At 41.3% G+C, this 12,876-nt stretch overlaps 1 pseudogene; it reads right to left on the bottom strand.

Moving 5' to 3' along the window:
* Nucleotides 1-8,115: 8,115 nt before the first annotated feature.
* On the bottom strand, nucleotides 8,116-8,214 carry LOC114095801 (U2 spliceosomal RNA; annotated as a pseudogene).
* Between the last annotated feature and the right edge of the window lie 4,662 nt (nucleotides 8,215-12,876).

Genomic DNA, 12,876 nt, shown 5'->3' with positions numbered 1-12,876 from the left:
TTATCTCATTTAATTCTTGGAACCATTATGTACTCTTAAGATCTCTAATTTACAGAGGAGTAAACACAGAGAGTGTTCTCTTAGAAGGGTGCAGGAATGGCCTCTATGAGAAACTGCATTTGAGCTAAATGAATCAGAAGTGGGTTGTGAACCCTGTGGACAGTCATCTGAGAGAGGGTGTTCCGGACAGAGGGTAGAGCATATGCTAAGGTCTGGATTTGGGGCTTGTTCAGTGTGCTTGACATACACCAGAGGGACAGTATGTCTGCCAAGGATGGGGCTGGAGGAAGAGTTGTAGGATGTGTCAGAGAGACTTTTCTGAGATCACCAAGGTGAGATTTGGGGGCTTTTGAGGACTGTGGCAAGAAGTTGAATTTTATTCTAGTGTGAATGTGGTGGCTATAAAAGTTAAATAATGGGTTCAAAGTGGTTTATGAGCTATAAAAACATTCCACATGTTATTTTGATCGTTCATTAGTTCATTCATTCATCATTCCCTCCCCATGTCGGTCCACACCCAGGAGGCTTTATCCAAGGGGCTCAGATTCAAAGCAGGTGGAGCTATTTCCTGGATTCCATATAGACTGCTAATGGACCAACCCTGTCCTCTAAAACTTGTGTGTTAAGAATTGATCAGGTGGGAGAAGACCAGAATAAGGCAGTCCCTTGGAACCACCTTCTGATTCCTTCCCCAGTGAATCAGACATTATAAGAAGACCTGTTTCCTTGCATGGGGAGCTGTGTAATGGGCCATGGCAAGATGAGCCATGACCACTCTGAAGATGAGTTGGAGTAGTTCCAGGGAGAGAGTTTCATTTTTAGTCATCCAGAGATTTCTTCTGGGTGAAAGTTAGTGTAGCCTTGAAGAAAATATCATTAAATATCCTTCTCCTACACTCACAGGAAAATGCAAAACACTGAATTTCCAAACTTGTTAAGCAGAGATGGAGGATTTGCATAGTCGCACGTTGGTTTCCAGGCCCTAAATTTGGATTCACTCTAGGTGTATACGTAAGGAATAAAGCAATAAAACACACAAAAGCATGAAGTAATTCACAGCTGATGTGTCTGAGACATGTCCAAGCTAGGATGCAATTACTGGGCAGTCACCCAAATCTGGAATCCTCTATACCTAAAAAGTAGGGGACAAAAATATGCTTTCATATATTCTTGGCCTAAGACTTGTATTTTTTGCCAATTTGATGGACTTAATAGTTTTTTACTATTGTCTTAATTTTAGTTTTCTTTGTCACAATTAAAGCACTTTTAAAAAAAGAAAAGGATAGGAAGCCATCCAAAATGTTTTGGGCATGGTGGTTAAGAGGGTGCATGCTGGTCTCAGATTGTCTGGGAGTGAGCTCTGACTCTGCCATTTATAAGATGGGTGACCCTGCACAGCTTATTCACAGTCTCGTTAATGCTCAGTTTCCATGGCTATAAAATGAGGATGATACCTCACAGGGTTGTTAGGAGACTCAATGAGATAATAGATACGTAACATTTAGCATGGTATCTAGTTTTCACTAAATGTCCAATGAGTGCTGTTATTATGTATTATTAATTAGAAGGCATAAAACAAAAACTGAATTCTGCAGCCAAATCAAGGACCAACACAAATTCAAATATCTGGATACTTGAAGACAATTAAAATAATTTGTGGATTTATTTCCAGTGCAATTCAGATGCTTAGAAATGTATAGGTATCAATCCAGAGAAGTAACCACATTGGTCCATTGTTTGCCTTCCCCAAAGGGGAATCTTTGAACATACTGTTGACAGAGGGGATAATTTAACCCTTATCTTTTTTTTTTAAGAGAGAGAGAGAGAAAGAGAGAGAGAAGAGAGAATTTTTTTAATATTTATTTTTTAGTTTTCGGCAGACACAACATCTTTGTTTGTATGTGGTGCTGAGGATCGAACCCGGGCCGCACGCATGCCAGGCAAGCGCACTACCGCTTGAGCCACATCCCCTTAACCCTTATCTTAATCCGAGTCTGCAAAAATCTTACAGTTGAGTTTTGTTCCTAATTACATTCCAATATAACTTTATTTTTCTTTTGCCTAACAAAATCCTGGATCAGTCTCTGTTCATTTGGAAAGGCCTTGTGGTTCATTCAAGGAAAGGGGTGGGGGTGTTTCCCTTTCCTCTCCAGAGCCACCCATCCTCAGGCCCTGAGAGGGCTGAATCCTGCACACAGTTGCAGCTCCTGACACACCCCTCCATCCTGTACCACCCGCAGAGCAGTCCAACTCAAACTAAGGTCCCTTCTGATCTCTCCTAAGGTGGAAATTACAATCTAGGACTTCACCTGCCTGGTCAAAACCTAAGGGCCCAGGCAAGTTAAGTGAGACATGGTTGTCCTTGCTAAGTCTCATGGAATCTTCTCGAATCAGGTTCTACCTAAAACTTCTTCTTTGTCCTTCAGCCACTAGCTCCCAGAAACCTAATTTCAAGTTATAAAAATAGTTGCATATCATTCTACAAACAAACTCTGAATCCAGTTTGGGCTCAGTGGATCCTATCTTAACCCTACCCTTGGCATGAAGGACCAATTCAGGAAAGGTAAAGGAAGAAGAGCAGGGAAAAGTTAAAAATCACTGTATATAATTTAATTCTGTTACCATGTATTGATGCCTACTGCATGCCATGCCCTGTCCTGAGCACTAGAGTGAATAAACCCTGACACTGGCCTTAAAGAGAACAAGTCAAATAAGGGAGACAAAAGACTCATCCAGTAAGGACCAGGACAACCATTATGTGCATGGTAGAGGGGGCAGGGGTATCAGAAGGCATCTCCTGGGACGTGGCCTTGGAACTGACTTTGTAGGATTGAACAGGAATTGCTCACATGGAAAGGGAGGTAAGGAAGGAAATCAACAGGCTGGGGTCTTGCTACTCAAAGTGTGGTCCCTGGACCACCAGCAGCAGTAACACCTGGGAGCTTTTGGAAATGCACGATCTCAAGTCCCATCCTAGGTCTGCCAAATCATCACCTGCATTTTCACAAGGTGTCTGATGATTCCTGAGCCCATTAAAACCCGAGATCACTGGTCTAGGAGTGAACGCTCAGAACAGAGAGAGGAAAGAAAGACACTGGGCCTGCTTAGGGAATTGTAAGCATTTAGACCAGCTGGGGAACCAGCCAGGGGCAGAGGCAGAGGGAACTAGAGAGGCAGATCTCATGCCCACACCGCATCTGCAAGAATACAAGACTCTCCTTAACCTAAGGTCCTCTGCTAGGAACCCCCAGACCTTTCCAGTAGCAGAAGAGACTCCGACCACCATCAAGTGGGGAATTGGCAGCTCGACTCTGGCCTCTGTCCCACCTGTGGCCAGAACTGACCTGGGTTTGCATTTCCTCCTCCAGGCTGAGGTCCAAGAGAGCCGATTCAGCTGTTTACCTCTGCCCACATCACAGCGCTGCTCTGATGAAAGTTCATACAGACCAATCAATCAGGCCGATTTCAATTAATCCTAATTGTCCTGTTGGGATTCCTTGCCAATAACCAGGATGTGGTGAGTCCCTGGCCTGACTTCATCTTAGCTTTTAGAATTCCCGTGGATGCTGGAGGCAGCTCTGTCCTGTCTTGAACTCGGCCGTTCTCTCTGCGTGGGTGTGCTTATGTGTGCACGTGCATAGGAGTGTGTGTGCATGTGTGTGCATAGGAGTGTGTGCATGTGTGTGCATAGGAGTGTGTGTGCATATATGTGTGCACACATCTATGTAGCACACAGTATAGCTCCTAACCCACAACTTCCTTCTTCCTATGGTGCCTTTTTGAGGAGTAAGGGAAGCTCCATCAGGCAGACTGGTAACATGAGAGGGAGGGAGGACCTTACTTCAAAGAACTTACGGACGATCACTTGACCTGTCAGGTCTCCTTTTCCTCACCTCCTGGCAGCCATACAGATGCTTTCCTAATCCCTTGATCACATGCCCATTCCCCCAACTTTTCTTCCTATGGCCTTTGCACATGCTGTTCCCTTTGCCGGGAGTGCCCCTCCCTTCCAGTGTCCCACTGGAAGGACTGTCGGCTCAAGCTGTGCCCCCTCCCTGAAACCGCTTGACCCTTCTGGGCAGAGCTGCTGGTGCTCCCCTCTCCCTTTCCGGAGTCATAATTCAGGCCTCTACCTGAATGTTTCCCAGGCTCCCCCGAGGCTGGGATTTGTGGGAAGACTCCTCACATATTTATTTATTTATTTATTTATTTATTGGTGAAAAAGTCTGGCAGGGAAATAAGAGTCAGCTGGGCACGGTGGTGCCTGCCTGTAATCTCAGCAGCTCAGGAGGCTGAGGCAGGAGGATTGCAAGTCCAAAGGCAGCCTCAACAATTTGGCAAGACTCTGTCTCAAAATAAAAAATAAAAATGGGCTGGGGATGTGGCTCGGTTAGGTTAAGCATATGCGTGAGTTCGATCCCTGGTACAAAAAAAAAAAAAAGAGTTAATTTAAAGAATGCAAATAGCTTCAAATCTTTCCTCGATGCTTCCTGACCATCCACAAGTGAAAGGTGGGCAAAAAGATGTGAACGGGAATATTGGAAGAAGAGAAAAACGTAGGGAACTTGGTAATTTTGCAAAGGCTGACCCAACAAGGATAAATAATGTCTCTCCCTGGCATTTTTGAACCCCAGAAAGAGCCCCCCTGCTGAAGTCAGACCAATTTCCGGGAGTTTTTGCATCTCATTCCCAGCTAAACAAGACGCCTGTCCCTGTGGAACAATGAGATGCAAATGAGACATAAGAGCCACCAGGAGGGACAGGTTCCAACTCCAGCCACAAGCCCCCATCAGAGCAGTATGGCAATCAGATTTCAAGGGCAAGATGACAGGGAGCTCTGATGCCCCTGGACTTAGAGCAGGTTGTCTTAGGGAGTTCAGGGTGACAGGAGAAGACAGGATGGGAGCCATTCGAGCTGGGTTCACATCCACATTCCACTACCAGCCTCGTGGTCTTGAGAAGCTGCTTGACTTTGCTAAAGCTCACCCCCTCGTCTAAACAGCTGATATGTACAGTAGCTTCCTCCTTCCAGAGTGGGAAGCATGTGTAGCATTTGGCCAGCTGCACCCGCAGGCCCAAATAACTGGTGGCTGTAATTATGCCTTCTGATGTGACAGTCATCACTCCCAGAAACAGAAAAGGTGCCCAACAGGACCCAGTGTATGTGAACCTTGTGGGGAGAGGCAGATGCCGAGCAGAATAAGAACCAAAACCATTCTAAGCAAAGACACCTCGGTCTTGCACGGCACCCTCCACTGGGTCTTCACAGAAGCTCAGAGCCGAGGGCCCTGGCTCGTACCTGTGGCTAGATGGCCCAGTTCTGGTTTAGCTGTGCTCTGGGAAACTTAGCAAGACTCAAGGCCTCTCTTTCCTCCTCTAAAGTGGTTTCCTACACAACTATCTCATGAGGACTGAATAACCTGGTTCAGCAATGCACGTGAAAGTGGTTTATAAATGCGTGAGCAGGAGATGGTTTCTTTGCAATGCTCTCAGGAGGGGGTGGGGTGTGCTCTTTCTTGTTAAGATTCTTGTTGGACCGTGGATTGGGGGAAAAGTGGGAGTTTCTTGTGTTTTTCCACTCCTCACTCCTACTAGACACCTAGTTCATTAAGGCCTTATTGCCTCATTCATTCGACATGTGTTCACTGAAGGCCAATGAAGAGTCAGGTGCTCTAGGGGCTGGGATGCAGTGTACTATTTTGGATGTGATCACTGCCCTGTGGGCCCCTAAGATCCATGCACCATGCAGCCGTGGACATGACATCACCATCTATGAAAGCCAAGGCAACTCCAGCCCAGAGAGGTTCAACAACATCATGCTACTTAAAGATAGCACAGCAAGATGGTAGATGGTTAGATTCCAAGACCTCATGGAACTGTAGTAAAATGTTATATTAACAATCTAGTGTAGTATGGATACCTACTGAGAAATTACCCTGGACTTGATTTTAGTCCATTTTAGATTTCTGAAAATAAAGAAAAGTAAACCCCAGCCATGTTGGACAATGATGCTCTCTTTTCCAGGGGGGAGAGATGAGGGAAAGGTCTCCCCTATCAGAAAGTGCATGGGCTCCACGGTGGGATCATGAGCTCTGAGTGTAGAAGAAGGCGTCTGGGTGCAAAGAAAATCTATGGGCTTCAGTCACAGAGGGCTTCCCTGTAAGGTGGCCAGCCGGGTCAGGGAGATCCAGTGACTCCATTGCACTTAGAATAACATCCAAAGGCCCTACCTTGGACCATCTGCTATTCCCAGAAAGCAAGGAAGGACTGAAACAGACACACCACACACCACACACCACACATGCACGCACATGCACGCACACACACCTCACAGTGATGTCTAAAGGACACAGGAGCCCAGTGGAAGAGTTCTCAGTGGCCATGTCTACAACAATCGAAACAACAAAATAAAGTAGTATTGGATTATAATTAAAAGTATGAAAAGGATAAAATAAATATTCAGAAACCTATGTGGATATAAATAAATACATAGGGAAAACAAATAAATCCCCTGTGCAGGGAAAAAAAATCAAAAGCTCTCCTTTAATCAAGTTCCATGTGACCTAGCCCCTGCCTACCTCTCGGACTTCATCTCCTGCCACTCTTCCTCTCAGCCTCAGAGCATCTCTTGGGCCTTGGCACCTGCTATTCCCTTTGATTCTCCATGTAGCTGGTGGCCTCTTATCGTGTGGGTCTCAGCTAAACATCACCTCCACAGAAAAGGCTTCCCTGATCACCCTGGCTGCTCTCTCTTCCTTTGTTCTGTTTTATTTTCGTCATAGCACTTCTTTCAAAATGATCTTATTTACTTTATGGTTGCTCATCTGTGTTTCCATCCTTTTTAAAAAAAAACAAAGCATGAGAACAATAACCTTTGCTGTCTTCTTCACCTCTGAGTCACTGATGCCAAACAGGGCACTTGGTACATAATAGGTGCTCAATAAATATTTATGGAATAAATAAATGAATAAATTAATGTTATCAATCTTTGCATCCTTAGAGCCAGGCACACTTTTGAGCAGAAAAAATGTATTTTTTTCCCCCACGGATGTGTTCAGTTTAACAAATGAATGGGTGAATAAGCAAAGAAAAAAAACAATTGAGTATGAATAAGTGGATGAAAAATGTTTATAAGACCTTGGGCTGGCCTCCTATAATGCATTACTAGGGAATTCACCTGCCAGGTGAATTCTGCAAGGTTGTCTTGTATGCTGGGCTAGAGAAATACACCCTGCTTGGAGTTCTTGGGTAATTTGGAGCTTGGCTTTTAGAGAGGCCTGTGAGCTTCTCCTGTCTAAACATTTAATGAGGCTTTTGGAACAGATAATTTGGAAAGGATGCTACAGAGATGAGGGCCAGGGTGTAAAATTAGATGGATTTTCTTATTGAAATAACTTCCAGTCATCTTTCCCTATGTGGCATAATGATTAAAACTCATAAATTACCATTAACCACGAAGTGAGCAAGCAGTGAACTTGCGAGCATCTCCTCTCCCAGATCTGGGTCTCCGGAGCCCTTGGGGGAAGGTTTGATGGCTGCAGCAAGGTCCTTTACCTGGAAGCCCAGAAGTCACACTGGGGAAGAATCTCAAAGGCCACATGGTCCCCAAATACAGAGTAGGTATCTGCAGCTTCTGGAAGCTTTTCCTTCAGGAGAAGGCACAGAGGAACTAAGTTTAAGGTCCCTTACCCTCAGGTGACATCTCCCAGCTTCTGTGGCTCTGGTGTGTATGGTGTGGAGCGTGGAGGGACTCCCTGCCCCGTTAAGCATCAAAGCTGCAGTGCAATCCCATGGTGGCCATCTGGGGACCTGGAGAAAGACAAGAATGGCTTTCCTGTCCCAATATGGCCCCAGCGGGGCTTAGAGTGGTGAGTCCCAAACTAAGTAGTGAATCAACATCTTCCAAGGATTTTTAAAATGGGAATTTCCAAGTCCTTCTCTGGACCAGTGAGTCAGCACCTCTCAGGACGGGGCTGGGGAAAGCCGTATTTTTCCACAGCTCCCTTAGCACGTACCTTGTTTTCTAATATCATCAAAATAGAAAGGAACAAAAGGAAGGGGGCAGCTGTTTCCAGGCACTGGACCCAGGACACTGCAGATCTGTGACGCCTGAGGGCAGGGTCTGTGTCTGCTGAACTTGATGCTCAGGAGCATCGAACAAAGAGAACAGGACAGATACTACACTTGATCTTAGCCAAAAGGCCGAGAAGCAAATCAATGGATGTGTAACTGATGTGATTCTGCAATCTGTGTACGGGGTAAAAATGGGAGTTCATAACCCACTTGAATCAAAGTGTGAAATATGATATATCAAGAACTATATAATGTTTTGAACAACCAACAATAAAAATAAAAAAAAAAAAGAGAGAGAACAGGAGGGAAACCCAGTGGGGTGCCGTGGTCTGAGCTGAGTGGAGGTTGGAGCTGGGCTGCTGGAATGGCCAGAATTCTCAAGGGTACTGGAAAGGAGAGCTGCAGAGAGGAGAGGACCCCCCCTGCCCCCGCCAAATTGCTGTGAGTATGCGCTGTGGACCCTGGGTGGAAGCCTGGTCTTTGATAAACTTGGTGAGGGCTGCTGGGAGCAGCTGCTGAGGATTTGAGGACTAAATAGAAATACCAGCCACTCTGCAGGACTGGGAATCCCAGCTCAGCTAGGCCAGAAAAGCCTTGGTGTGCACCTCAGTTAAGACTGAGTAAGGGCCAGGTATTAGGAATCATGACCACACCCCAGATAAAAACTATGCCCCAGTGCAGGGTTTCTTGACCTCAGTCCAATTGACATTTTGGACAGATCATTTCTTTGTTGTGGAGGAATGCCCTGTACATTGTGGGGTGCTTAGCAGCGTCCTTAACCCTCTACTCTCTAGATTCCAGAAGAACCACCCTTTTATGACATTACAAAATGTCTATAGACATTGCAAGTTGCCCTGGTGGGAGTGGGGGCAAATCACCCTCAGCTGAAAACAATGTCCTAGAATAAGGACTCCATCTTATAACTAATGATAAAACCAAATAGACCAGTCCTAACACAAATAAAATGAAAATGTCTACAAATGATTGAAATGCCTAAAAGAGCAAAACTTTCACCTTTTAAAGAAAAACAACATGATCCAAACTCTTGACAAAGTATCATTCACAATATCCAGCATACAATAAAATATTACCAGACAAGTGAAATAGAAAAATGTGACCCATGATCTAGACATTGGCAAGCAATATGAACAGACCTTTAGATGGCCCAGGTATCAAAATTAACAAAAGGACTTGAAAAATAGCTATCACAAATATGCTCAAGAACTTAAAGAATAGATAAAGATAATGAGCAGATGGATGAGGAAATATCAGCAGAGAAATGGAAACTATAAAAAGGAATTAAATGAAAATTGTAATACTGAAAATTATTCTGTCATGAAAAATTCACTACATAGGGTTAACAACAGATTAGAGACTACAGAATGAAGGAACAGAAAATGTGAAGACCGGGCAATAGAAATTACTCAGTGTGAAGAGTACAGAGAGTGTTTTAGAGAAATGTACAACTACTATTTATATAGTCAATTGACTTTAGACTAACGTGTTGAGGGTTTAACAGAGAAAAAAGTTTTATCAGCAAATGGTATTAAAACAAGTGGGTAGGTGATATTAGGAAAAAAAAATTCTGTATCACATAAAAAATTAACTTGGGATAAACAAAGGATTTGGGTATGAAATCTAAATCCACAAAGATCCTGAAAGAAAACATAAAAGGATATTATTTTGGGTAAACTAAGATTTCTTAAGAGAAATATAAACAGCAAATATTAATGACTATAAAAGAAAAGATAAAACATTGGACATCATCAAAATTAACTGTTTATTTCTCAAAAGTCACCATTAAGAAGATGAATAAACAACCTACAGATCTGTAGAAGACAGTCTCGAAATAGTATTCCAGAAAGGACTGGTATCCAAAATGTAAACAGAATGCATACAATAATTGTTTTTAAAAATACCAAAGTTTTAAGGAAAAGATTTATAAAAGCAGATACATAATTAGTCATGAGAATGCTTAAAGTCATTGGCCAGGAAAATGAAAATTAAAATCATGATATGTACAAATACCTCCAATAAAATAGCTAAAATTTGAAAGACTGACAATACTCAATGTTGGAAAGTATGTGGAGCAACAAGTACTCTTATATTTGAAAAATGTTCCAGAAATTCCTTACAAAAGTCAGCAAACACTTGTTCTATGACAGAACAACTTTACTCATAGTTATTTATCCAAAAGAAAGAAAAATATATGACCATAGCAAAGAACTTGCACACAAAGATTAATATCACTTTTATTAACAATATTGAAAAATGGCAAATATCCCCGGTGTCCATTAACAGTGGAATGGCTAAACAAACTTCAGAATCTTCATGCTCAGCCATAAAAATGTACAAACTTTTGCTGCATGTACCCACAAGAATGGCACTCAAAAAGCATTAAGCTAAACAAAGTAAAATTACTGCATATATACTGCATTATTGTTTTAAAAAATCTTGTAACAGGAAAATTAACCAGTGGTGAAAAACAATCACAACACCAGGTGTCTTGGAGAAAGCAGTATTGACCCAAGGGAGCTTCAGAGAACTTTCTGGAGTAATGATCATGTTCTATATGTTCATAGAGGCTGGGTGTGCATTTGTCAAAATTCAACAGGTGACATAGCTAAACATAAAAGGATTTGTCAAAATTCATACATTTGTCAAAATTCATCAATCATACACTTAAAATCCATCTATAAATCTTACCTTAACATATTAATAAATGAATATTAAACTCTTGTAAAATTATCTACACTGACATGTTCAGGGAGGAAATGTATTGATGCTCACAGCTTATTTTGAAAAACATCCAAAAATTAGAGGGATTGGTGGATGGATAGGAAAATGAATAGTTGGATAGATAAATGATCAAACTTTAGCCAAACTAAAGAAAGAAAGATAAGTTCCAAAGCAATAAGATTAGAGATGAAAAAGGAGATATCACCACAGACATCTCTGAAATTCAGAGGATATTTAGGGACTACTTTGAAATCTTACATTTCAATACCCAAATTGAACCAAGAGGATACATAAAACCTAAAGAGACCAATAACCAGCCAAATAATTGAAGCACTATAACAAAATTGAGACCTTCCAACGAAGAAATCAGGATCGAATGAATTCCCAGCTGAATTCTACCAGACCTTTAAAGAACTAATGCTAATGCTCCTCGGATTATTCCATGAAAGAGAAACGTGGGACAGTGGACATTCCTACCCAGATTCATTCTATGAAGCCAGTATCACCCTGATACCCAAACTAGATAAGAATGTGTCAAGGAAAGAAAACTGCAGACCAATAATTCTGATGAACTTAGGTGTAAAAAATTCTTTTTAAAATATTAGCAATTCATATTCAAAAATACATTAAGAAGATTATCTATCCTGCTCAAATTGGCTTCTTTCTAGGGATGCAAGGATGGTTCTATACATGCAAATCAATAAATGAAATTTATCACATAAATAGAAGTAAGGGCAAAATTACAATGATCATCTCAAGAGATGAAAAAAAAATAAAAGACTTTGACAAAACCAAGCACACATTCATGTTAAAAATACTAAAGAAATTAGTGATAGAAGAAACTCTTCTGAACATCATAGAGCCTATGTGTGGCAGACCCAAAGCCAACATCATATTGGATGGAGAAAAACTGAAAGCATTTCCTCTAAAATAGGAACAAGTCAAGGATATCACTCTCACCACTCTTTTTTAATATATAGTACATGAAATTCTAGCCAGAGCAATTAGGCAAGATAAAGAATTAAAACAGGCTCAAGTAAGAAAGGAAGAAGTCAAATATTCACCATTTGCTGATGATATGACCTTGTATTTAGAAGACCCCGAAACTCCATCAGAAGACTATTAGAGCTTATAAATACAGTAAAGTAGCAGGATATAAAAATCAACATTCAGAAGTCAATAACTTTTATATACACCAATAATGAATCTGCTGAAAACAAAATCAGGAAAACAATTTTATTCACGAGAGCCTCAAACATAATTAAATACCTAGAAATAAAACATTAGTGGTAGAGTCTTAGTGGTGGAAGTAAGAATGTTCAGTCTATAATCACTTCAATTTCCCATGTTTAATAAAATTTATAACAAAATGTTAAAAAAGTAAATGAACAGAATCTCAGAAATCTGTGGGACAAAAATCACGTCATTTAACATATGTGCAATTGGAGTTCTAGGAAAGAAAAGAGGATGGAGAAAAAAAAATTGTGAAGAGATTTCTTCCAAAATGTTCTCAAATTTAGTTAAAAAAAAACATCAATCTTGCAATCCAAGAATTTCAAAGAAATTCAAAGTGGATAAATAAAAAGAAAACAATATCTAGGCACCTCCAAGCCAAACTGCTTAGGACCAAAAATAAAGAGAAAACCTTTAAAGAAGCCAGAGGAAGACACAAATCATATGGTCACATAGGAAGGAACAAAGAATAGAATAGTGACTGATTTCTCACCAGGAAAAAAAAAATTATTGAGCCTAGAGTACAGAAGAAGGACATCTTTAAAGTACAGGTGGAATAATGTCAATACAGAATTTTATACCTACCTTCCAAATAAAACCCAAATGACAACCACTACCAAAAGGTAGTATCAAAATACAAGGGGATATGAAGACTTTCAGATAAGCAAAAGCTGAGGAATGGCATCCCAGGGGATTTGCATTACAAGAAACACTAAAGGAAGTTTTGGAGGGAAGTAGCAACAAATGGAAAATCAAATCTATTGTAAGGAAAAACAACACATATTAATACGTGTGTAAAAATTAAATCCATGATTATATCTCACAATCATG

The sequence above is a fragment of the Marmota flaviventris genome, chromosome 18, assembly GCF_047511675.1.
Source record: "Marmota flaviventris isolate mMarFla1 chromosome 18, mMarFla1.hap1, whole genome shotgun sequence".
Classification (NCBI taxonomy): Eukaryota; Metazoa; Chordata; class Mammalia; order Rodentia; family Sciuridae; genus Marmota; species Marmota flaviventris.
The sequence above is the reverse complement of the archived record's forward strand: the minus strand, read 5'-3'. Positions and strand labels throughout refer to the sequence as shown.